This window comes from Microcebus murinus, chromosome 5, assembly GCF_040939455.1.
Source record: "Microcebus murinus isolate Inina chromosome 5, M.murinus_Inina_mat1.0, whole genome shotgun sequence".
Lineage (NCBI taxonomy): Eukaryota > Metazoa > Chordata > Mammalia > Primates > Cheirogaleidae > Microcebus > Microcebus murinus.
In genome coordinates, this window is record NC_134108.1 from 5,013,033 (window position 1) to 5,037,177 (window position 24,145).

A 24,145-nucleotide genomic window follows, 5' to 3' on the forward strand; every position below is an offset into this window, starting at 1 on the left:
ACACCCTCCCCACCGCTCTCCTCTCTCCGGACACCACCTTTCAAGGCCTAGCTCCTCCAGGAAGTCTTTTCTGAATATTTAAGGCTCTGATAACCTTCTGTTTTTTTCTCCTGCATCTTAGCCTTCCAAGGCATACCATCCTATGTTCTTTGCTGGTTTCTTCAACCATGTGTTAGGGTGTTTGAAGGCGAACACCGTTTTGGTATTCCCCACAGCAACAAGCAGGCAGGCGGACACATAGTGAGCACTCCATAAACACTTATGGCTGACAAATTGGGCCACTGGCATTCTAAGGGGCATAATTTCCTAATATGAAAGACACAGTTATTTGTGCTGCTATGGAGAGATCAAAAATAGGTTATCAAATGCTGTATCTCAAAGGAGTGCAGTAAAATGAAGAAGATTCATATTTGCAAAGCTTTTTAAAAACTGTAGCATGTGACCCAGATATTGCTAATACAGACACAAGTTCTTCTTTGGAGAGAGCTTTCTCAAAGGACAATCCACTACTGAAGATGGCCACTTGCAAGTGAACAGGGATTTGAGGAACGTTTTGATGCCATCATAGAGGATACCAATAACAGTAATATTAAGTTTGCCATCTTTGTTATTTATCTCAATGCCCAGAAGCAAACTGTTGAATAGTTTCACCATCAGGTCAGAATCGAATTAGGTTCTAAGTTATAGGAGCTTAGTGGGACTCTTTGGACCTGACATTGACCTCTAATGTCTCCTGGAGAAGGTTTTGGGAATCTTACTGATGTATTATAGAAGCTAAACGAATTATGGAGTCTGTTGATCCTTATAAAAGGAAGTCAGCACTTTCCTCATTAATCTTCTGTGCCATATTTCTTCTTGGAGGAGGTTTCTCCTAGAACCATTCAATGGTCTCACCCAACAGCATTTGACTGCTGTGGGATTACTATTTAAAAGTTACAAAACTAACTAAAGGGAAACTATGGTACTTGACTATGAATACAGTGTTGGCGCTCAGGTAGGTACTCACTATTCGAGCTGAAGCTGAATGTCTTTGGAGCCCTTACTGGGGCAAAGCCCATGGACAGTTCCTTGCTAAATGTAAAATGATGATTCTAGCAAGCAAACTGTCAGGTGCAATCTGAGTGCTCCGAGAAGCAGAAGATCAGTGCTTTGAAAATGATCGCAAACACTTTTAAATCGAGATATGAAATTTAGCACTTCTTAGTGTGGTAAGATATTTACTACTTTTATGAACGCAACATCAGGGAGATTCTACTTTCTCAGAATTAGACATACCCTCCCTCCTTTTTTTAAGTTCCAGGGAGAAAGTAAACTATGCGTTTGGACAATTTATTTTCTGTAGAGTTTTGGACTTTTGAATAGACATTAAATTTCAAGCCATCTACAATGAAAAAAATATATAACTAGACTCATTTCGTGACCTTTAAGACTTATTTGACATGTCCAAATGTTGGCCACTTTGCCAGAGAATTATTCCAGTTGCATTTATTTGAATTTATAAATATTTCTTTTATTTCAGCTGAAATTTTTACTTTGGGAAATTTTATAAAAACAATCCTGTCCATTCAATGTGGTTCCTTTATTTCTCCTGTATCACCAAAACTGTTTTAAAAAATATGACTGTACTTTTTTCATAACAAGGAATTTTTTGATATAAAATTGGTTTACTAATCATACCGTAATGTCAGTGAATTGATGCACTATCTTAATCCATTTGTTATAAGCTGACTACCAACCTAATTTTGAATTAATCAATGAATTAATAGAGCAAATGCTGAGCTTTCATTGTGTTCCATGTACTCTTCTAGGTCCGCTTTTATCACTTTTTTGTGTGTGCTTTGAAGACTGGCCTGCTTAAAGCAGCTTATCTGCCTGCATTGGTGTCCATTTCAATCATTTTTAGAAACAGATTAAAACCACCCGCTGGGCCCAGGACCTCTAGCTACACTTTTCTGATTCTGCAAATCCTTAAACTGGCTCTTACTTAAAGAATCCCTTGTCTGGAGAGATGGTCAAATTCCTGGAGAGGTATGGGTTTTTTTTGTCACAGTGATTGGGGGTAGATTGAAGGAAATCATTTCCTGTTCCCTAATATCAATGTTAGAAATGGCAAACAATTATATTTGTCTCTCTATATTTAAAAGCAACAACCCATTTGGCTATATGTCCAAACGCTGACCTCGTGCTCGCTTTGATGCTCATGGTGTTTTCTCCCAGTCTCACCCCTCTGCATGATCCTTAATCATAAATTAATTTTCAGAAGCTAATTAGTGTGCTATTTTTTTCCTAAGCTGAAATTAGTTTTTCCAACTTGGATAGATCTTATTAGTTTAGTTGTGTCTGCCTTATTTTCTTATTGTCATGATCTATGGCTGGTTGTGTCAATTTGACAAGAGGACAGTGCTAACAATGCCAAAGTCGTGGGATTAGTTCTTCCTGCAGGGAGGGCAGTTAATCTCCCCAGCCAGTGGCTGGCTGGCCCATCCTGGCCATGCTTCTTGCAAATACATGCGAGGGCCTGGGTGTAAAAGGAAATGTTTTGAGGCCCTGGGACTTGAAATATTGTGGGCTCCGTCAGTCTGAAGCTATTTCTGCTGCTGCCGATGTAGTTCAGTGCACACGCTGTGATGTCGGCTGGGCTGATGCACCTGCTCGTTCATGAAGGATGGCACACCCGGGGGAGTGGCTTACAGCCCTCTTGGTGTCTTTGCATTGCGTATATTTGGCGCATCCCAAACTTCTAACACATTAGAACAGCAGGAAGTCATGCTTCTTACATGCTGCCAAAAAGTAGCATGAAGTCTTAGATGGTTTACCATGATTTTTAATCCAACTGGCTACTTAAGTTAAAATCGACATCGGTGATGTAAAAACTTTCAGTTATAGTTTGGCAGTTTACTACATCCTACGTCACTGAGGAGGCTGCTCTCACCTACTGCTCAGATCCCCCCTGAGAACGATGCTCTCTGCCAGAAGTAGGCCACGGTGGCGGGGCCCCGCCCTGGGGGGCTGCCCCCACAGCAGCCAGGAGCCGCCTTGCTCAGGTTCCCCCTCCCTGGTGCAGCCTGCGGGCATCGACTGACTGGCGTCCTGTTTGAAGACATGGCCCCTTGCCTCAGGCGGAGATTGCCTGGGACTTCCCTGTGGGACCTCCCTGTGGGACCTCCCTGTGGCCGGCCGACCTCTCCTGCCCAGTCCAGTTTCTTCCACGCTCTTCCGCCACCCCCCGTGTCATGAAGGGATAACTGACAAATAAAAATTGTATACATTTACAGTGCATAAGGTGATGTTTTGGTATATGCATACATTGTGAAGTGATTAAATCAAGCTAACTAACGTATACATCGCTTCACAGACTTATTTTTTTGTGGTGAGAACATTTAAGATCTACTCTTAGCAATTTTCGAGTGGACGTTATGACTAACTAGAGTCACCGTGCTGTGCTGTAGGTCTCCAGAACTCATTCCTCCTGTGTAATTGAAATCTGTACCCCTTGACCAACATCTCCCAATCTCCCCCTCCTCCAAGTCCCTGGTAACCACCATGCAACCCTCTGCATCTGTGAGTTTTAGATTGTGAATCTGTGACTGTAGATTTCACATGTAAGTGAGACCATGCAGTATTTGTCTTTCTGTGCCCGGCTTATTTCACTAGCATAATGTCCTCCAGGTTCGCCCACGTTGTCAAAAATAACAGAATTTCCTTCTTTTTTAAAGGCTGCATAGTATCCCATTATGTGTATATCCCACATTTTCTTTATCTAGTCATCCACTGATGGACACTTAGGTTGACTCTGTATCTTGACTACTGTGAATAATGCTCTTAATACAATGAACATGAGGGTGCAGATATCTCTTCCACATACTGATTTCATTTCTTTTGGATGTATACCTAGCAGTAGGAGTGCTGGATCATACAGTATTTCTATTTTTAATTTTTAGAGGAACCTCCATACTGTTTTCCATTGTGATTGTCCCAATTTCCTTTTCCACCAACAGTGTGCAACGGTTCCCTTTTCTCTGTATTCTCACCGGTGCTTGCTACCTTTTGTCTTTTCCGTAACAGCCATCCTAACAAGTATGAGGTGATGTCTCGTGATCTTGATTCGCTTTTCTCCTATGATTAGAGATGTTGAACATATTTTTCATACATCTGTTGGTCATCTGGATGTTTTCTTCTGATAAATGTCTATTCAGGCCCTTTGCCCATTTTTTTAATTGGGTTATTTGTTTTCTTGCTATTGAGTTATTGGAATTCCTTATATATTTTGTATATCAATCCCTTATCAGATGTATGGTTTGAAAATTTTTTTCCCACTCTGTAGGTTGTGTCTTTACTCTGTTGATTGCTTTCTTTGTTGTGCAGAAGCTTTTTAGTTTAATTGTAATCCCGTTTGTCTACTTTTGCTTTTGTTGTCTGTGCCTTTGGAGTTATATTAAAAAAATACTTGCCCAGGTCAATGTTTCAGGTAGCTTTTCTTCTGTGTTTTCTTGTAGTAGTTTTATAGTTTCAGGCCTTATATTTAAGTCTTTAAACCATTTTGAGTTGATTTTTGTATATAATGTGAGATATGGTCCAATTTCATTATTCTGTGTGAGGATATCCAGTTTTCCCAACACTATTTATTGAAGAGGCTATCTGCCCTGTGTATTTTTGGCACCATTGTTGAAGATCAATTGACTGCAAATGTGTGGATTTATTTCTGGGCTCTTTATTCTGTTCCATTGCTTTATATGTCTGTTTTTATGCCAGTATCATGCTGTTTTGATTATTATATCTTTGTATTATATTTCAAAATCAGGTAGTGTGTTGCCTCCAGTTTTGTTCTTTTTGCTTAGATTTTTTTTGGTTATTTGGGGTCTTTTGTGGTTCTATATGAATTTTAGTATTGTTTTCTATTTCTGTGAAAAATGCCATTGGAATTTTGATACTGTTAGCATTCTTGCTCTCTTATAGGTGTTGTTTCTGCACAAGAATCTCCATCTCAGAGCCTATTTCCAGGGAACCTGACTAAGACAGTCACTTCATTTTTATTTTATTATTCATCCACTGTTTAGAGAAACAATTCAATTAGAAAGACACACTCCTTACAAAGCCTGCTCTTCCTAACCATGCTTCACTCAGTTCTCAGCCAGCTGAAAGCCCCTCACAAGCTAAAGCCAGCAAAAAGTTTTCCTGTCCCCCTTTTAAAATTAGGTACTTCCATGACCCTTTATTTAGGCTTCTTCTCTTATAGCATTCACTTTTTCCTTGTACATTGAAGTTGGAGTTATCTAACTCTCTTGCTAGATTGCAAGCTGCTTTGGGGAGGGATCCTGTTCTATTCTAGTCTTCCTTTGACTTCCTGTAGGACACACTGCCTAGAACTCAGTGGGCACTCAGCAAATGTTTTCTCCATGAAACTCACTCATTTTTATTCTTAATATTTTAATTTATTCTTAATATTCTTTTATTTTACTTCTTTTTCCTATGTATGATATACACATACCGTATTGACTAAATTTTCTAATAAAAGTTAATTGGTAATTGTTTAAGGCAAGACTAATCTACACACTAAATCAAATAATCTCAATAACGTTACAGTTGAATTTCCTTTCCTTTTTTGAGCTTAATAATCATTAACTTTCTCTATTGCATTGTGATATTACTGCAACTCTGTATGATTTTTCAAAAGTAACATTTTAAATATTATAGTCAATTCTTGTAACTACTTGGGATGCATGCAGTTTGGACCTAGTAATTCCAAAATGTTCACATTTATAAGCGTTTTCTTATTTATGTGATGTCAATATCTGTTTCTGCAGAATCTATATTATTTCTTAGTGGTTCACATTTCTTTTCTGGATTTTTCTTTCCGGGACAGATTGTACAAATGCCTCAGGTCTTTTAGGATGGTTATAAATTCTATCATGTCCTCATTATTTGTGAACTTGTATAAAAGTATTTTTCTGTGTAATGCTTTTGTTCAGGCATCTTTCCTTTAATATATGATCCCATCTCATGCACCCTCTGAGCACGTCAGTGACACGGTTGATTGGGGTGCATCGTGGGGGAATTTCATTTCCACAAGATGTCCCTGAGAATTCCAACCTATTTCTTCTGTACTAAAATATTTTTATAGTGGGTTAGTTTTCTTGAATTTTCATTTAACAATGTATTCTACAATTAACAATTTAAAAAACCTTAAGAGTTCATAATTTGATCAGTTCAACAACTTAATTTATTTAGTGAATATATTCCAGCAGCTCCCAAACTCAGCGTCTCCTACACTGAATCTGCACATGGCCAGGTCACCAGGATGTAGCCTGTCTGTATTCTCATGCCTTCATGCAGGTTTGACAGATCCCAGAGCTGTTGGTTAGAAAATATTCTTCTAACCCTTAACAGCCTATCTGAGGAAGTTCCTAGCAATGGGGGTCTTCAAGTCTTCTCTCCAATACACATCTGCACCTGCAGGGCAGGACCTTTAATAGCAAAACCCTTGCTGTCTTCAGTGTGCAAATGACACTCAACTCTGAGTCTTCAGCTGGCCCGCTGAGATGGAGCGCTTCAGCCTGCCCAGTGCACACTTGTAAGGACAGGACACAGCTTTGGCATTCTTTGCAATCTTATTTATTTATTATATTTACTCTTCTTGTTTGCTTATTTAAAGCTGCTGCTATTCTCACATAGTTCCCTTGACTGCAAATACCTTCCTTTCTGAGTGATCAGGCTGAAGTACAAGGATCCTGGCTTCAATGCAGGACATGTAAATGGTGAAATTCACAAAAGGATGATGTCTATTTCCTAAAGCCACTGTGAGAGTGGATGGAGTAGCGTGTATGAGTTTACCCGGAGCCTGGCTCCCAGGGGGGCTCAGTCGCCTTTGCCCACGTAGAAGAGAAGAGGCGCCAACCCCTTGGCAGCGCCCAGAATTTGGACTCCGAGGAGGGAGCACCTGCCCGAGGATTCCTACCGGGAGGCTCTGTTTTCCTTGGAAACACATGAACAAATAATGAGAGAAAAGGCGCCTCTGAGTGAGATGTGGGGAAGAGCGTATTTACTTTATCACGTAACATTTACTTAGAAGCTAATGAAATGCTTTCTAGACGACGGAGGCAGACCAGCTTTGCCACTGTATTACGGACTTGGTCTTCAGAATGCTTGGTTATCATTGAGACTGTTACAGTAGTGAGGCGAAGACAGCAAGGCTTGCTTTGTTCTCGGACTGTGTGGGTTCCTCCTGCCTTGTCCGGCCTCTGCTGTGAAGCTGCTAGAACAACAGAGCAACGCGGTGCCAGCCCCAGCCCTGTCCCTCCCTCCTTGTGCCACCTGTCCCAAGTCGTGTGACATCTCGAAGCTTAAGCCTTCCTTTCTCAAGAGATGGGGACAATAGTGACTCTCACTTCATAGAGATGTTGTGAGGACCACACAGAAACATCCAGGCGAGGCCTTAGGATGGAGGCTGGCACTTGGTAAACACGCAACACGTTTTAGCCATTATGAGTGATAAGAATAAGACACCTCATATACTTTTGGTGACATTTATGTGTAATCATCAACATTGAACTTCTATAGATATTCTCTTAAGAGATATAATTAAAGACAATATATGCAAATATTTTTCTCTGAATCACACATGTCTGGAAGTTTCAAAACCTGGCCTTTGATTTTTAAGTACTGGGTTGTAATTTTGTGATTTAATTTGATTTATAATATGTGATGGAAAAGTTTTCATAAACACGTCTTTTCCTGTGCTATTTCCTCTGCTTTGGAGGGGGCTGTCCAGCCTGCACCCCCCTGTGTTCTCAGGTCTGCTGTGGGGAGGCGGAGGGCGTGCTGTGAATCTCAGCCCCACCTGCGCCAGCTTAGTAAGTCCTCTGCCAGTTGTCCCCGGATGTCCCGGCACCAGCGCTGAGAACCGGGAACCACACTCCGGGACACATGGGACAATGCGCATAACAACTCATGGAAGGCACCCGGTGAGAGCGAGAGCTGCGATTATAACGCCGACGGAGCACTCCCTTCCCTTCCCGCCACCCCAGCCCGCGGCACTGACTCCGTCTGCAGCAGGGGACACATAATCCACTCTGCATATGTTACGAGTTCCTTCTACGTGTGGCAGGTAGTAGCAAAGACTGCATCCTCGCCTGGGACGGAGCTCACATTCTAGTGGGGGAGAGATCCAATACGCTAACAGTTGATGATGATTTAATTTCAAACAGTGGTGTGTTTTGTGAAGCAACATAAAGCATGGGAAGATACGGAGTGTCCTGGGGAGAGGGCAAGCGGCTTTTCTTCAGGGTGATCGGGGACGACCTCTTTGGGGAAGGATGCTCCAGGCAGAGAGAGCAGGAATGGCAAAGGGCTTGAACAAGGAATTCCACTGGTGTTTCCGAAGCACGGGGAAAAGGCCAGTGTGGGTGCGTAGCAAAAAGTGGGGTGGAGAATGGCAGGCGGCGGCTGGAAAGGCAGGCAGGGCCGTGGCCACTGCGGGGGACGTGGACTTTACTCTCAGTGCGGCGAGAAGCCCCTGGGAGGTAGTTAAGCAGGGGAATGGCTTACACATCAAAAAGATGTCTCTGGTTATGTCACAGAGAATAGATTTCCAGGCTTTAAGAGTGCAAGCGAGGGGGGGAACTGGAAGACTCCTGCAGAAGTCCAACAAGAGAGAGTGGAGGCTTGGAAAGACGCGCTCTGGATATGGAGAGGTGTGACCAGCCGGTGAGACTTGGAGATGAAGGCACTGCGTCTTACATGGATACAGAAGAACAAAGGTTGACTTTTAGGGTTTGGGCCCGAATAATGGGTGGTATTGGGTGAGATGGAAGTAACCAAGGAATTTGGTTATTTGGAAATTGGTTAAACCAACCAATTTCCTTTGCAGGGAAATAAAGAGCTGCGTGTTGGAGGTTATTTTTGAGTCACCAATGGAGACATTGAAATAGATATGCTGAGCAGGCAGCTGGATATGCGGATTAGAAGGCGGTTTGGGCTGGACATATAAACCTTCGTACGTGAAACGGTGTAAACCGTAGACTAGGACACAGTTGCCGGACAGGATAGGCACCGTGGACATTTTGTGCCTCGTCAGTCTTTGCCTGACGTGGGGTGTCCCGTGCACTGCAGGGCGCTGAGCTGCGTCCCTGGCCTCAACACGTGAATGCCAAGTGTCTCCCAAGTTGCAACAAAAATATTCTCAGACATTGCCAAGTGACCCCTGCAGGACAAAGTGGTCCCCCGACGAGAACCACTGGACTGGACATTGCCAAGTGACCCCTGCAGGACAAAGTGGTCCCCTGATGAGGACCACTGGACTGGACATTGCCAAGTGACCCCTGCAGGACAAAGTGGTCCCCCGACGAGAACCACTGGACTGGACATTGCCAAGTGACCCCTGCAGGACAAAGTGGTCCCCCGATGAGAACCACTGGACTGGACATTGCCAAGTGACCCCTGCAGGACAAAGTGGTCCCCTGATGAGGACCACTGGACTGGACATTGCCAAGTGACCCCTGCAGGACAAAGTGGTCCCCTGATGAGGACCACTGGACTGGACATTGCCAAGTGACCCCTGCAGGACAAAGTGGTCCCCCGACGAGAACCACTGGACTGTAGAGGTGCTGAGAGAGAGAGCAAGCGCAGCTGAAGAGGAGAAACGGCTGGGCGGAGGGAATGGAGGGGCGACCCGGGAACAGGGAGGGCCAGGGTGTCAGAGGAGACAGTTGGGGTGGGCGCTGCTGGGAGCTGCATGGTTATGGGCTTTGTGTCACAGCTTTGCTCTGTGACTGGGCTTCCTCTGGGACCCAGGCCTTCTCGTCTGGGGTCTGCCGCCAACCTAGATCTGGCTGTTCCCTGCTTATTTTAGAGCTGGGCTCCTGTGGTGGGTGGGTGGATTTCCTGAGTCTGAGCTGCCCCTTGGGGCCGGCCTGGAGCTTGTGTAGCCTTCTGGGCATTATTACACCTACAGCTGTCCGTGTAGCTTCTGCAGGGAGGGTGGGGGTTCCAGACCTCGCCATGTCGCCTTCCCGCTCCACCGCCAAGCCCCGTGGCTGCCTGTCACAGTCTCTCATGCTGTGCCCAGACCCCAGTCCTGTTAGGACTCGAAGGAAGTTGTGACTGAAAATTGGGGATGTTCATTTGTAAAGGCACGTTGGTGGAATGAATGCACACGGGTATTCCAAAGCTCCTCAAGGAGAATGTAATTCTGTAGATACAGCAAATGTAAATGATCACCTCTTTTATGTGGAGTATTGAAGGATTTAATTAGACAATGCAAGTTTAAAGCAAGCACGTTGAATATTGTAAAGTTGCAGCGCTAGTTGATGACAGCAGAACCTTAAATAATAAGGTGGCTTTGTTTTTGGAAAAGGGCTCCCTAGGTATAAATAATTAAAATAAATTGGACAGCAAATGGGGGGAAAATATGGCCATGTTGCCAAGCATGACAGCAGTTCACATTATTATAGAGTTATGTCTCTGTGTTGTGTATGCGTGTGTGTGTGTGTGTGTGTGTGTGTGTCTACGTGCTGGGGGCTGGGGGATAGGGGGATGGTGTTTATTGAGGGATTGTTGAAATAGTCACGCTCAGCTGTATTTCCATACACCACCAGCTCAAATTTACATTTTATATATCTTTTTATATTTCTAAGCTAGCCTGGCTTTACATTAATTATAGTTTTCAAGCCTTTGTAAATATTTCTCTAAAAATCTTGCCTTGAGTTTTGTTCCTCTTAGTTTTTCTTCCCCTTATGTCCTGACGTCAGCCTTGTGACTCAATGGTCCCCTGACTGTCTTCTACCCGATCCCCCACTGGGTTTGGCCTAAGTTCTTCTACTCCAGCTTCCTGGATAATGTGCAAGTCCCTCGGTTTCCAGCTCTCACCCGTTCTTCTCTGTCTGCCACTGGGGAAGAGATCCCGCTCTGTGGCCCCACTCGCGACTCTCCATGCGGTCTCTGTGTCTCTGCTCCCACGAGATCCACTTTGATGTCCCACAGCATGTTAAACTCAACATACCTAGAAGTAAAACCACCGAATTTCCCTAAAAGACTCTCTTTCTGAATTTAGCATTAGGTTAATAGCTTCACTATTTGCCTAGCCAAGGAGAATGGAATCCACTAAACTGACCCCAGAAGAGACAGGAAACTAAACAATATAACAATGAATAATATTATTAAAGCTATTAATAAATTAACTTAAAATATGCCATACCAACATGGCTTTAGTGAATTAGTTCAACTTTCCATGGAACTGATATTTCTCTATTTAATCTTATTTAAACTCTATTAAAGAAAGAAGCCCCCAAAATTCTTTTTAATAATGATAGCACACCACTGACACCAAAACTTGATAGAATAGCTCTAAAATAGAAGATTATATAGAATATTACAGACCTTCAAGTAATTACTAAAGGAACAGAGCAGAACAATGCAAGAAAAAACATACCATGACTAAGTGGTATTTATTTCCTAAACACACGGGTGGGTCAATAAAAACTTATAAATGGGTCGAATTGCTATACAGCATACAGGGGAGAGGCAAATCATAGGGCTTACAGAGGAGGTAGCAGAAGAGGCATTTTGACAAATATCAGCATTCATTCCTGATGTTAGAAACCAATGGCAAGGCAAGAATTAATAGATATTTTCTTAAGCCAGCATGAGGCTTAATGATAAAATGCTAAAACATTCCTATTGAAGTGTGGAGCAAAATGTGTTGACTATTGCTACAACTATTTAAAACTGTTATTGAAAAGGTAGCCAATGGTGTTAAACAACAGAAATAATAAAAAGTATAAATACCGAAGGAAGAGCTATTGTTACTCTTTGCAGACATTATGATTAATAACCTCAAATTATAAAGAGGATTAGCAAAAAACTATTGTAAATAAGAGAATTCAATAAGATTGCAAAAAACACCTACCATAGCTGTACTATGTATATACAAATATATATATATATGTATATAAAATTTTCAGGGAGAAGAAATAGTCAAAGAAATGGAAGTAAACACACCATTTACAATAGCAAAACAAACAAAACAAAACAAAAATCAATCAATAAATAAAAATATAAAATATCTATGAATGGAGTTAAAATGTGACACATAAAATTACATAAAGAAAAAATTTGAACTCCACTGAGGGACTTAAAAGAAGGTTTAAAGATGCAATACTCTAAGTATAACAACTCTACCTGAAATGTCCTATAAATTCAAAGTGACCTTTTGAGGGAAACCAGAAAATCTACTTTTCTTGTGAGAAGACAAAAATAAGGAGAAACAAAGATGTGAGAATATACTGGAAAGTTCAAAAAAGAAAGTGAGTAGGGACTATGCCGTAAGATATTAAAACTCTGCTGTCTGATATGGTAGCCACTTGCTACGCTAATTGAAATTTAAGTTTAAAGTAATTAAAAAATAAATAAAGTAAAAAATTCAGTCACACCAGCCACATTTCAAGGCTCAACATATTGGACAGAGCAAACGGAGAACATGTCCAGCCTTGCAGAAGGGTCTTTAACTCATTATTCACACCAATATAAATTCCAGATAGAACAAAGATTTAAACTGTGAAAACAGAACTAAGCAAAACCCCTAATGTCCTAGAGGAAAGGATGAGTGGATTTATTTATAAACTTTCAGTGGGGGAATCTGCAATACATATAACTGACAAAGGGCTAATTTCCTTCATTTACAAAGAGCTCATACCGACCATAAGAAAAAGACAACCAAAGCAAAAGAAAAATATGTGAAGGATATAAATACGAACTTCACAAGAAAATAAATATAAATGGCCAATGATCACACGAAAAGATACTCAACTTCACTTATCACCGGAAGAAACACCCCAAATATTTTACTGTCTCTTCCCCATAAACTAGAATATTCTCCTACATAATCATAAACGAGCATTGAAATCTGGCAACTAACTTTGATAGGTTACTTCTATCAAAAATTGTTATTTTCGTTTTGTTTAATCCTCAACTCCATTCAAATTTTGCCAGTTGTCCCAATAATGTCCTTGATAGCAAAAGGATCAGTCCAGAATTATGTGCTGCATCATTTGTGATATCTCTTTATCCTTCTATCTAAAATTGTTCTTCAGGTTTTTCTTTTTTCTTTTTTCCTTTTTTCTTTCATGCCCTGGATATCTGTAAAGATTTCAGGCCAGTTATTTTATAGAACATGCCTCGATTTGCATTTGTCTGATATTTCCTAATGATTAGATTCAGGTTTTGCATCTCTGGCAGGAACATCCCACTGCATTCTATTGATGGCACAGGATTTTGATTTGTCCCATTAGTGGCTATATTAACTTTGATCCTTTGATGAAGATTGCTGATCTCCATAGTAAAGTTACTCTTCCTTCCTTTGCAGTTAGTAAGTATTTTGTTGGGAGATAATGTGGAACTATGTAAATATCTGGTTCTTCATCAAACTTTTATTCATTTATTTATTTGTATTAATGTGGATTTATTAATTCCTAACGTATTTAATAAGCTATAGTCCATTTTACTGTAATTTATTCAGATGCTCAAACTGTCCCTGAGTTGGCAACTGGGAGTCCTTTCAAGCTGGTGCCTGTGCCCCTTGCACATGTCCCTATTGCTCTTTAAGCATTTTCTTTTCTTTTTTTTGATGTGGCTCTGTTCCAGGCTCATCCTGGGTGTTCCCTGCCCAGCTCTGGAAGCCCTTTCTCTAAGGAGCATTGGTTCCTTTTTGGGGAGAATGGCATTTAGAAAACAAAATCTAGGTACTAGACGTGCTCATTGCTTTTGGGATTCCACTTCTCCCAGGTCCTCTCAGTCCACAGGCTGTACATACACACATCCATATATTACAACAGTGTTTATTTCTATAACTATTCTTTTATATATATTGAAAATCATGAGTTTGCACCAATATCTCTAATTCTAATTTAATGCCACAAGGTATGTTCTAATTTTCTATCTTTCCATATTTATAACTCTCTTGGCTCCCATTATCCTTTTTATATTTACTTATTTGATCTACTTTGTATGTAACCAATTTTCCGGCACCACCATTGCCCTATTATTCTTCTCCCACCCCTGGTCAATGCCCTCTGGTCACTCTGGTGTTCTGACCCCATCTGTGGGGCCATTGGCACTGCTTCCCCACCAAGCAGGTGTCTTCCTCACTCCTCTCTCTGCACCGCCCTGGCTCCCCCCACTACAGGTGGACGGCTGCACTCACCCCCCTGCACCTCCCCATGGCTTTCAGCTGAATTACTGTGGAAGAGGAAGAGCAAGAGCACTGCATCATGTTACCTTCCCGCATCCTTTGTCACCTGTTTGCTTATTTCCTAGTTACAAACCAAGCTTGGGAGGACTGCAAGTCCAAGAGGCGCCACCACTTCAACTGCTCACATGCGGCCACTCCTCCCAGGGAGAAGGAGCTGTGGAAAGGCACCTTTCGCTGCGGCGAGACGCACCTCAGTAAGTAAGGTGTTTTCGTGAGTCGTGTTATTATGTGCAGTCGATTTAAATACTGAGACCCACAGGAAATTTGTTCTTGTCCAAACACTTTTGTAGAAAGTTCCACATGTGCCTAGATATTGCATGATGAAAAGCCTCAATCACATACGGTAAGGCTCTAAATTCCCATGAAAGGGCTACCTGGGTATACACGCTTTACGTTTCCATATTACTGGTAGATAGGCTGAGGAAACAATTTCCGTTCATCATCCCAAGTTTTAAAATAATTTTGTAGATTGGCCTCAGGTGTCTGTCTCTTTATAAAACAGTGACTTTACTCCGTGGAAAATATCACTGAAACCAAGCATTAAAGTCTCCATCAAAACAATGATGGAATAATACACGGGACTATGAAGTGTGAGATGGTTGCATAATTTTACACATAAGCATTAAAGAATTACTACATTGCCTAGAGCAGAATTTCTAACTCTGTCAAAAAAAAAAAAAGGTCAGCTTTAAATGCTGCTGTCATAATGGGCAGTATTAAGAGCCAAAGGGAACTTTTTTAAAAAAAAAGGAGAGAAAGATTCTATGATTAGGACCTATCACGTAAGCCTAGGAGAAAAAATTTAGTGTCATCAAATAAGGCTCCAGTTAAGTAATGAAGGCTTTTATTAAGTCCACATTACTTGAAGGAAGACATTTTAAGAAATTTTAGGTCTATTTAAGGTCGGATTAAATAGGGCACAGGATCGGAAGAGTTGGCCAGGTTGACATTTGGACGCCCTGGTATGAATTGCCTTTTCGCCTCCTCACATGGCTATTCACTGATTTCAACAGCTTGCTCTTGCTTATTTAATATGTCCTATATTTGTCATTGCACTGAGTAGAAAATTTCTTTTTAAAAACTCCAGGTTGTGCCCCTCAGTGTACACTAAGCGCAATATAGCATGGATAGTGTTTTATTCTCAGCATAAGTGAAGGGAGGAGATGCATACATTTAACGGAGACCCTGCTGCTAGGGTCTGGACTTCCAGTGGAAGGCCGTGTCTAGGCTCTGTCCACTCTGGTGGTCTCCGCTTAACTCTCAGTGGCGACATGTTTTATTTATTTATTTTTTTTAGTTTGACATATTTATTGGTATTTTATTATAGTAAAGACACTCACCTCAGTCATTTCTCTCTCCCACCTTGACCTGAGGTTAATATTTCATTTGAGGCAAGAAAAAATTATGGTGGAGACGGATGTCATTTTAACAGAAAGTAAAATGAACAAAAATGGATAGTTTGCCTACATTAAAGTAAGTTAAAGTTAAATGCATGTATCTTGATATAATTAAATCATGTAAGAACTAATAGTTCTATATACATCTCCATTGTTTTACTTGGGGCTTATTCTAAACTTAAATGCAAGAGAACAAAGTATTAGGGATTTATACTCAGGCTGCTTTTCTGGAGTTACTGCCTGCTGAAGGAGCTCAGTGCATAGTTAGCACCAATAAAATAGTCTGAAGCAGCCTCCAAATTTAACACTGTAGGAGTTTTCAAAGGAATCATTCTATTGTATGTTTCCTTCATCTGTGACTATGCTTTCAAAGATGTGGAACTGTCACTAAAAAAGCTCATATATAATACAATAATACAAAAACAAACATCCCACAGCACACAAATCTAACAAAGTAAATGTGGTGAGAGAGCCCATAAAATATATTTGAAGATACCTTTTGTTTCCTTCTGTTTTCAGTACCTAAAATCTGCTTTTTGAAAGGCCACCATTGGTCACTATGTATATACTTAAAATAAGCCATATAATTGCACTAATGAGAAAGCCTGTACCTAAGTTCAATTCAAATTGGATTTTTCACAAGTTAGTGACTTAAATGTTTAGACAAAGTTACAGAAGGCTCATCTTCTCGTTTTATATCTTCATACAATGTTAAATTTTTTTTAGTTGTTTATAACTTTTAAAAAATAAAAACAGCCAAATACTTAAGCAGTATGTTCATTTAAATTTTGGGTGGTGGTTGGTATTTTAAAAGAAACAGCTTCCTTATGATTTGCCTCAAGTCTGGTGGAAACGCTGATAGGAACTAGCTAATAAACAAAAACTAGGAAAGGCACATTCAAAACGCTGATCGACTCCGGTGAGCAATGAAGGTAGACAAGACCCGTTAAGGTGAAGTCGGCTATTTCAAGTGGGCTAGTCAGCATTTGCATAAAAATGTAAAATTTATTTATTTTTAAAAAAGAGCTAAGTGTCTGGATCTACTGATAGCAGTGCAATACCTGGTTTAGGATGACTTGAAAGAAAACACATGCTCATAAGGAAAATAATGTATTTCAATTTTATCTAGATTTACTTTCAGTCAATAGTTCAGTAACATGTCCCTCCTGGTACAAATACTCCCTCTGTGAGGCTGCTCCTGGGAGCCGGGAAGGTTAGGTGATGAGGGAGTTAACAGAGTAACTGCTTGTGGTTTTAGATAGGCAATAACTTTTTGCTTAATGTGCTAATAGCTGTATCTAAAAAAAAATATGCAATTCTTAAGAAAGGTACCATTTTAAATTTCTTTGTTATCTATAACCTTTGGAAACTAATCACATGAAACTACAAAATTAAGCCAATGGCTGGAAATCTGTATATATAATATAAATTACCTCTAATTTCAAACTCTTATTTATTAGTGTGCCACTCAATCTTAGAAAAAGAAAAACAAAAGCAGCCCCAAAGATAGTCTTATATCATTCGTTCAAACAGGGAACCGTTCCTTTTAATATTACAGCCACCCCGCACCCCGGCTTCAACGCCTGTCATCTCATGATCCCGCCGCGGGCGTTTCCAGGATGAGATTTTCTGCTTGGCTCCTGCAGCATCTGGCCGCCAGAGAGCCCTTGCTTTCCTTTGCTGAAGGGGCTGGATCTGCTGTCATCGATGTGTCCCCGCCAGTGGTCTCCGTCCTCTCCTTCGCTCCTGACTCATTTCCTCTAGTCCCCATCTTCACCTTGGTTAAAAGCCGCTGCTCCCGAAGGAGTTTTTGGAGCAAGAGTTGGAACGGCCTCTTTAGGCTTACTTGATCCGGGTTTGATGGAGATGGCCGGTGCTTCCTTTGCCGCCTGACCACCCACGGCAAATCCAGACTTGGAGCTCTCTGCAGGATTTGCTGGGAGGTCTGCAGCTGCTTCTTCTGCTGATCACTTCTCAGCCCTGCGACTAGAACATTCCCCTCCATCGCTCCTGTGGGTCCAGCCTCACTGTCACTTCTCAGCCTCCTGCTCTCCCTCCTTCCCGTCCACCCGGGACATTTTATTATAAAATAAAGACTCCCCCAAGGGAGGAATGGTCTTTGTCCTCACGTTCAACAGTTATTGTAGACCACTGAGCACTTGGCTGGCACTTTATTCCATTTTAGGATATTCCACATGACAGAATGGGTAACAGCTTGGTATAAAAATATCTAATTTTCTTTGATAGCTCCTCTACAAATACTCTAGAAGGAATATATTTGGGTCACAGGTAAAGTCCATTAATGAGTAGCAAATTAGTACGTTATGCTGGGCTTCCATTTATGTTCTCGATATAATTGTTTGCTCATCCGACTGCTCTGTTATCTTTACTAAGATTTTTTAAAAAATATGTATAAGAATAAGCCATGACTCTCACGAGATAAGGAGGGCGTTTCACAGTGATAATGGTCCTAATGGAGACCTTTGCCAACAGCTAAATTAACAAAGCATTTGCTGGGAACAGAGGCCCCCAACAGGCACAGTTTGATGTTCACAGAGACTTTTAGGGGGCTTGGTTCAAGAACACCACGCATGCACTGTGAGATGGAGTGTTGATTTTAATTGACTGTCTCAGCCTTGTTCACTGCTGAGTTGCAATGACTTTTTTTTTTTTTTTTTTTTTTGCAAAAAAATAAAGAAACTGAAGGTAGGTTTGTGTATTTTAGACTCATGGAGCAGTCTCCAACAGTTTTCACTTCTTAATTTACAATATGATATTTCCTCTGTATCACATGCTTCATATCAAATTATGGTTTGAATGCATTGGGGCCTTGTTTAAGTATTAGCTATGTTGATGTATGCTTATTTCATGCACTATGAAAACATCAATATGAAGGAAATTTAAAAACTCAGTAAAGTCATAATATTCCTTTGGCATAAACATTATGTAGTAGTTGTCTCATTTTGTGCTATCTTCATCTGTGAAATTAGGTAATCCCTGTAGCATAACCTGTCAATATTAACAATTATTTGTTGTTTATATCATTCAATCTCTACTTTATACCCAACCACTCACTATAGTTTTTTAAATTATAGATTTAGGAATGGATTAATGAAATATAAAATGCTGGATCAACTTACAACTACTTTCGATCTTACCCACCCAAATCCATCTTCTGGTCCCTTTGCAAAATTCCACTTTCACAGTGAGCTGGGTTGTCACATTAATACTGTTTAGATCTACTCCAACTACACTTTATTAAGCTGCTGAGAAATTTGGATGATAAGATGCTCTATTTCAGGGCCACTCATCACGTTTCCTGATAAATGCTAACAATAGTTCACTGTGTACTTCCTTTGCTAAATTCACTCAACTTCTTGTCAACAGGGAGAGGTGTCAGAAAAATGTACCTAATATCGTTCACAACCTTATTTAGTAAATGAATTTGAGTGCTCGCCTATAGATTACTTGGGCTTCTGCTTCTATTTGTAGCTCCTTTCAGATGCAGCCTGTCCATCCACTCCTGTTAGATCTCCTTTTAAAGAAAGTCTAACATGGAAGAAGACAGAAAGGTAATAAAGTAGGAGAAAAATATCCTCTCACATTAGCTAATGCACTTCTCTGCCTAATAATCTAACATTAGGAATTAGACAAATATTTTTGGTAGAAAGTCCCTTTTTCCCTTTTTTTCTTGCTAGCATTGTAACATCAATTTTAAGAGATGCTAATTCACAAAGTTTGAGGTGAATATTTATATTAATGAAATACATGTTTAGGACTGTTCCTTTCTCCAAATTAATTCACATTTCATTCCATACAAAGAACTTGTATTTTGGGGGATTAGGAATAATATTTTAACATTCATTTTGGGAGCCACTGCATGAAAACCCTAGGAAGCCATACCGAAAAAGACTAAGTCCAAGGTGTGCTTAGCCGAATCAGTTTAGAAGCCAAGAGCATACTAAAACTAGTATGCATGAGTATAAATAAAAATGTACATGGATTTGTTATTTAATTTCTGGACTTTTCTTGACAAAACTAATTTATTAATACAGAGAAGATGCTAATTTTTAACACGATTATCTGACAATCTTTTTAAAAGCAAAATATACCTTGGATTTTGGTCGCTGCTATTAATTCTTTTCTAATTGTGTACTATACTACCGCCTTCATCTTGACAGAATATACCATGTTATGTCCTAAGAGAAGAAAAGAATGGAAAAGAAAAGAAAGGAAAATCTCAGAAGGAATCTGAGAATAGAAGTTGTTTCAATTCTTCACAGAGTATTTGCTTTTTGCAGTAAACAAAGCAAAAACAATCTTTGAACTCAATCGTGTGATATAAGCTAGTTTACTAACAGGATAACACCAGTGTAACTACAATGGAATTCAAATTGGCTATTAAGTTATGCTCGTGTAGACAGTGGCAATATGTTAGACAACTGTGAAAAGAGAAGGAGGCATCGCCGCCCGTCTGTGGCCCCAAACAGGCCACTTCCATATGCTCCCGAATGCCTGACAGCTTTGCAGCCCAAGTCCCAACTCCTTCTCAGCGACTTCCATATGGTACCCACAGATTGAGAGCTTGCCTTTCTAAGACAGGCACAGTCTCACTTGGTATAATACTGCACTGAATATTTGTGAATAGTGATTCATATTTTTGTGGCAAAAAAAATTCTCCCATTTTCATCAAAAGAGACAGTTATGGATCCTGAAAATATTATATTTTAATTTTGTAGAAAGAAATTAGTTGCATGCATTTTAATCTAATATCGAAATGCACCAGGCTACCATCTATGCCCGATCTGGTGTGTCTGGGCACATGGTAAGTGCTGGGGTCCAGTGGGAACAGAGCAGCTCACTGTGTAGTGAGGAGTCAGAAAATAAAAACAGGAAATACATAACTGTGCTTGAATGTCATTGTTTTGATGTGCTATTCTCCCATCTAAACCAAAGGGATTGAATTTAATGGAAATACATTATATATAAAGAGCAAAAATGTGAACAAAGGAAAGGACAATTGATTTCAATATTTCCTGAGGATGTGTTTATGCTGCAAAATTTTAGGCCTTATACATTCATTTCTTTGCTCATTGAGCATTTGTTATTTTCAGACTTTTGAAACACTGAGTATCACCTGTTCTACTTGGCAAAGACTTAATAGGCAGTGGTCATTATTTTCATTTCAGCAGAGAGAGACTAACCATACTCTAAACTATAAATAGAACTATGAAAGCACAGACCACTTTCTAAAAGGTGGATTTTCTTTCTTAGTAAGAGATAAATACTACTGGTATAAGAGATTACAAAGAAGTGTGTATTATATTGCCACTAAAAAAAAAAAATTTGTTTAAAGAAATTTCACACTTCCTACAAAGCCTTTTTAAAAAATAGAAAGTCAGAAAAGTGATACGTTGACAAATATTTACAATTTATATAAGAAAAGAAATAAAATCCTAAAGAAATGTTTAACACAAACCAAATTGACATGATAGTAAACTGAAAATACACAGAAACATTGGTAAAAGAAAAAAGATGGAGTATGATATTTCAAGAATCAGAAAAAAAGAAAAAAAATATTAGCACCTTCTCTTAATCAGACTTCCTGAGTTAAGAATTTATTTTGCATTTCTTTCTCTTTCAGAAAATTCAACCAGATCTGGATTTGAGATTACTTGTAACATAGCTTTTTTGGGAAAACTTAAGAGACAGCAAAAACATAGCCTTTTTTCCTTATTCTCCCCATTCTCTGCCCAAAGGCTTCCAGAAGAGTCCAAGAAACATTTCTTAAGCACCCCCACCCCAAAAATCTCCTCTCCACTGGGTGAGGCTTAAGGACCTTTGTTTTTCTTTTTTCTTAGCTCCTGACACCCATCGGTGGTGTTCTGGCTGTGGGATCATCGCCTAGTGTCTAGCTCTTGCATGCAGCATGGCCTCAGGTCTCCAGCATTCCACCTGTGGTTGGTGGGGGTGGGGAGGAGAAAAAGCTGACAGGGAAAGCAGATGGGGTGGGCGTTTCATCTCTGCCAATGTTTCCATATGCATATAAAATATGCAGAAAAATATTAATCCAAAGGGAGAAGGTGAGAATTTTTGTATTGACATATATGATTTTAGAGAAAATTGAATATTATAATAAGATAAAGGTGGATTAGAATTTATAATGGAAGGACTTGGAACCCCAATAGTCTATTAGTTGTCTACTAAAATATATAAATACTTCTAGAAGAAAATTATCTTGCGGCGAAGCTACTGTTAACAATCCCATCTCACACATTTTGATAAATATGTATGAACGCTGTTGCCTACATTCACGAGTGCCTATGAATGAATGACAAAGGTTTGTCCCTTTAGGGGCAAGAAACTCCCAAACTCTATCACAGAATTCAAGGCGGACAGCACTCCACATTTTTAGTTCGTTTGAAACTTAATCATGATCTTCTTAGAAATCACTGTTTATCATGAAAATATGCACTCAGTTCTGACTATTTGCATGCACAGTCTATTTTCACCTTACGGGGGTCTAATTAAAATGTGGTAACACCTCACTCAGGTATGAAATGCCACAAACAACCATGCTCCGATATGATTTGTGAAACGCTTCCGAAAACGTGCCCTGAAGCCTTCGCAGCAACCTCCACTAACCAGAAAGAGCTCTTACATGAGTCACCTAAGTGACAGGTAACTCTTCTCCATTTTATTTTAAAAGTAATTAGTCTTATGAAGCTACGGGACCGGAACATTGTTGGTACGCTGCCTGCGGCCCTTTCTGATGAGCTGGTGACACCACCTGTTTTAATAAGCCCAGAATTTTCTATTATTGTTCTACAGATTCGGAAAGAGCAGAATCACCTTCTCCTTCGGGGACCGCGAGTGTGGTGCACACCGAAGCCATTGTCGTGTGAGCTAATGAGCTGAAAGGAGGAAAACCGTCACCTATCGAAACCCCGAGGCAAGCAGAGTTTCTTCCCTACCAAACCAAATCTTCAGAAACGATGCATTCGAGCCGCGGTGAGGGTGCCCCCCCCATCTCCAGCTGATCGGGCAGAATGCTGCCGAGTGAGGGCGGCCGAGGGTCAGCGGGCCAGGAGGGCAAACGGGGTGAGGAACTGTTGGTGATGATGGACCCCCTCGGTGGCTGTCAGCCGTGCCAAGCGGGTGGCAGGACGTGCGTAGCCCGCAGGCACTTGGAGACTCTGTGGCTCCCCTAAACTCTTACTTTTGGAGACTCCACTCCTCAATCCATCAAACAGACTGGAGACGAACAGACACCCACAGACTGAATTCCCACTGTCTGATTTGGGGTCCTGGCCTCCTGACCACTCCTTCAGGTTCTCTGTTTGTAACTCTATGCAGAGGTACTTACTGCGGCCCAGATCATCTGGCTTTTGTTCAATTATTCATAAGATTTAGGCAAAATTGCACATTTTGGAGGGGTATGGATTGCTTAGATAAATTGCAGGCGAGGAATCAATCCAAGATCTATTTGCTAGAAGCCTCTCTAGGTTAGCTTAGCTTACTGTTTCTCGTTTCGATATGAAAACCATCATTACAACTACTTCTCTTTGAACTCTGAGAATAGAGAATCCTGAAAATTTGACAGTTGGTGGCAATTTATGTAACTTGTTCTATTACTGCTGGCAGAATGTGGGAAAACATGGGAATGAAAATTTGAATCTATAATATACACACACACATATACACACACTACATATAAAAGCACCCATATACCTACACACATACACATATGTGCACATGCATATGCACCCATATGCATATACATATACACATGCATATACACATACATATGTGCACACACATACCCACATATGCACGCACACATACACATATACACACTTACACATACTCATGTATATGAAGCATGTGTGTGTGTAGATATAATATTTTTTTTCACAGCAGCAAAGGGCAGAAATGACAGAGCATTGGGCCTGGAGAGGGACTCAGAGATTATTCACTGCGTGAGGCTTTCCACTCAGAGAGAACCTCAAGTTTTGTGCTTCAGTTTCTGGTTTCTAACTATTGAGCAGTGGACACAGGCAGCGCCTGCCTCCCTCCCTTCTTCCCCTGCGCCCCTCTCAGCTGCTCCTGGGCGCTGCTGTCAGTAGGGACGGCTCCCACGTTCCCCAGGCCCCTCCTTCCTTCCAGCTACGTGCCCACGGCTTGCTCGGTCCCTGCGTGAGCTCGGCTGCTCCCTCTGTCAGAAACGCCTGGCCCCTTGCTCACCCGCCGCTCCAGCTCTTCCTGCCCTCCAGGTCCAGCTCTAAGCCCACCCGCGGGGAAGCCTCCGGGTGAGGCCGGCTTCTTCCTCTGGGTGCCCCCAGCTTCTGGCTCAGGCTGGCCTTTGCCGTGGCCAGGAGGGCAGGTCTGTGTCCCCCAGGAGACCGGGTGCGGCTCACATTTGCAATACACCTACTCGGGTTCCTCCACCTGACCATGGCAGGGAGCCCTCTGGGTAGCTAAACATCCCCATTTCACGTGTGGCAAG

The 24,145-nt window shown here is 40.9% G+C and overlaps 1 protein-coding gene across 1 annotated transcript in view; it reads right to left on the minus strand.

Moving 5' to 3' along the window:
• Nucleotides 1-24,145, minus strand: part of PACRG (parkin coregulated) — a 490,407-nt gene that overhangs the window by 74,887 nt on the left and 391,375 nt on the right. The gene's annotated exons all lie outside the window — the stretch shown is intronic.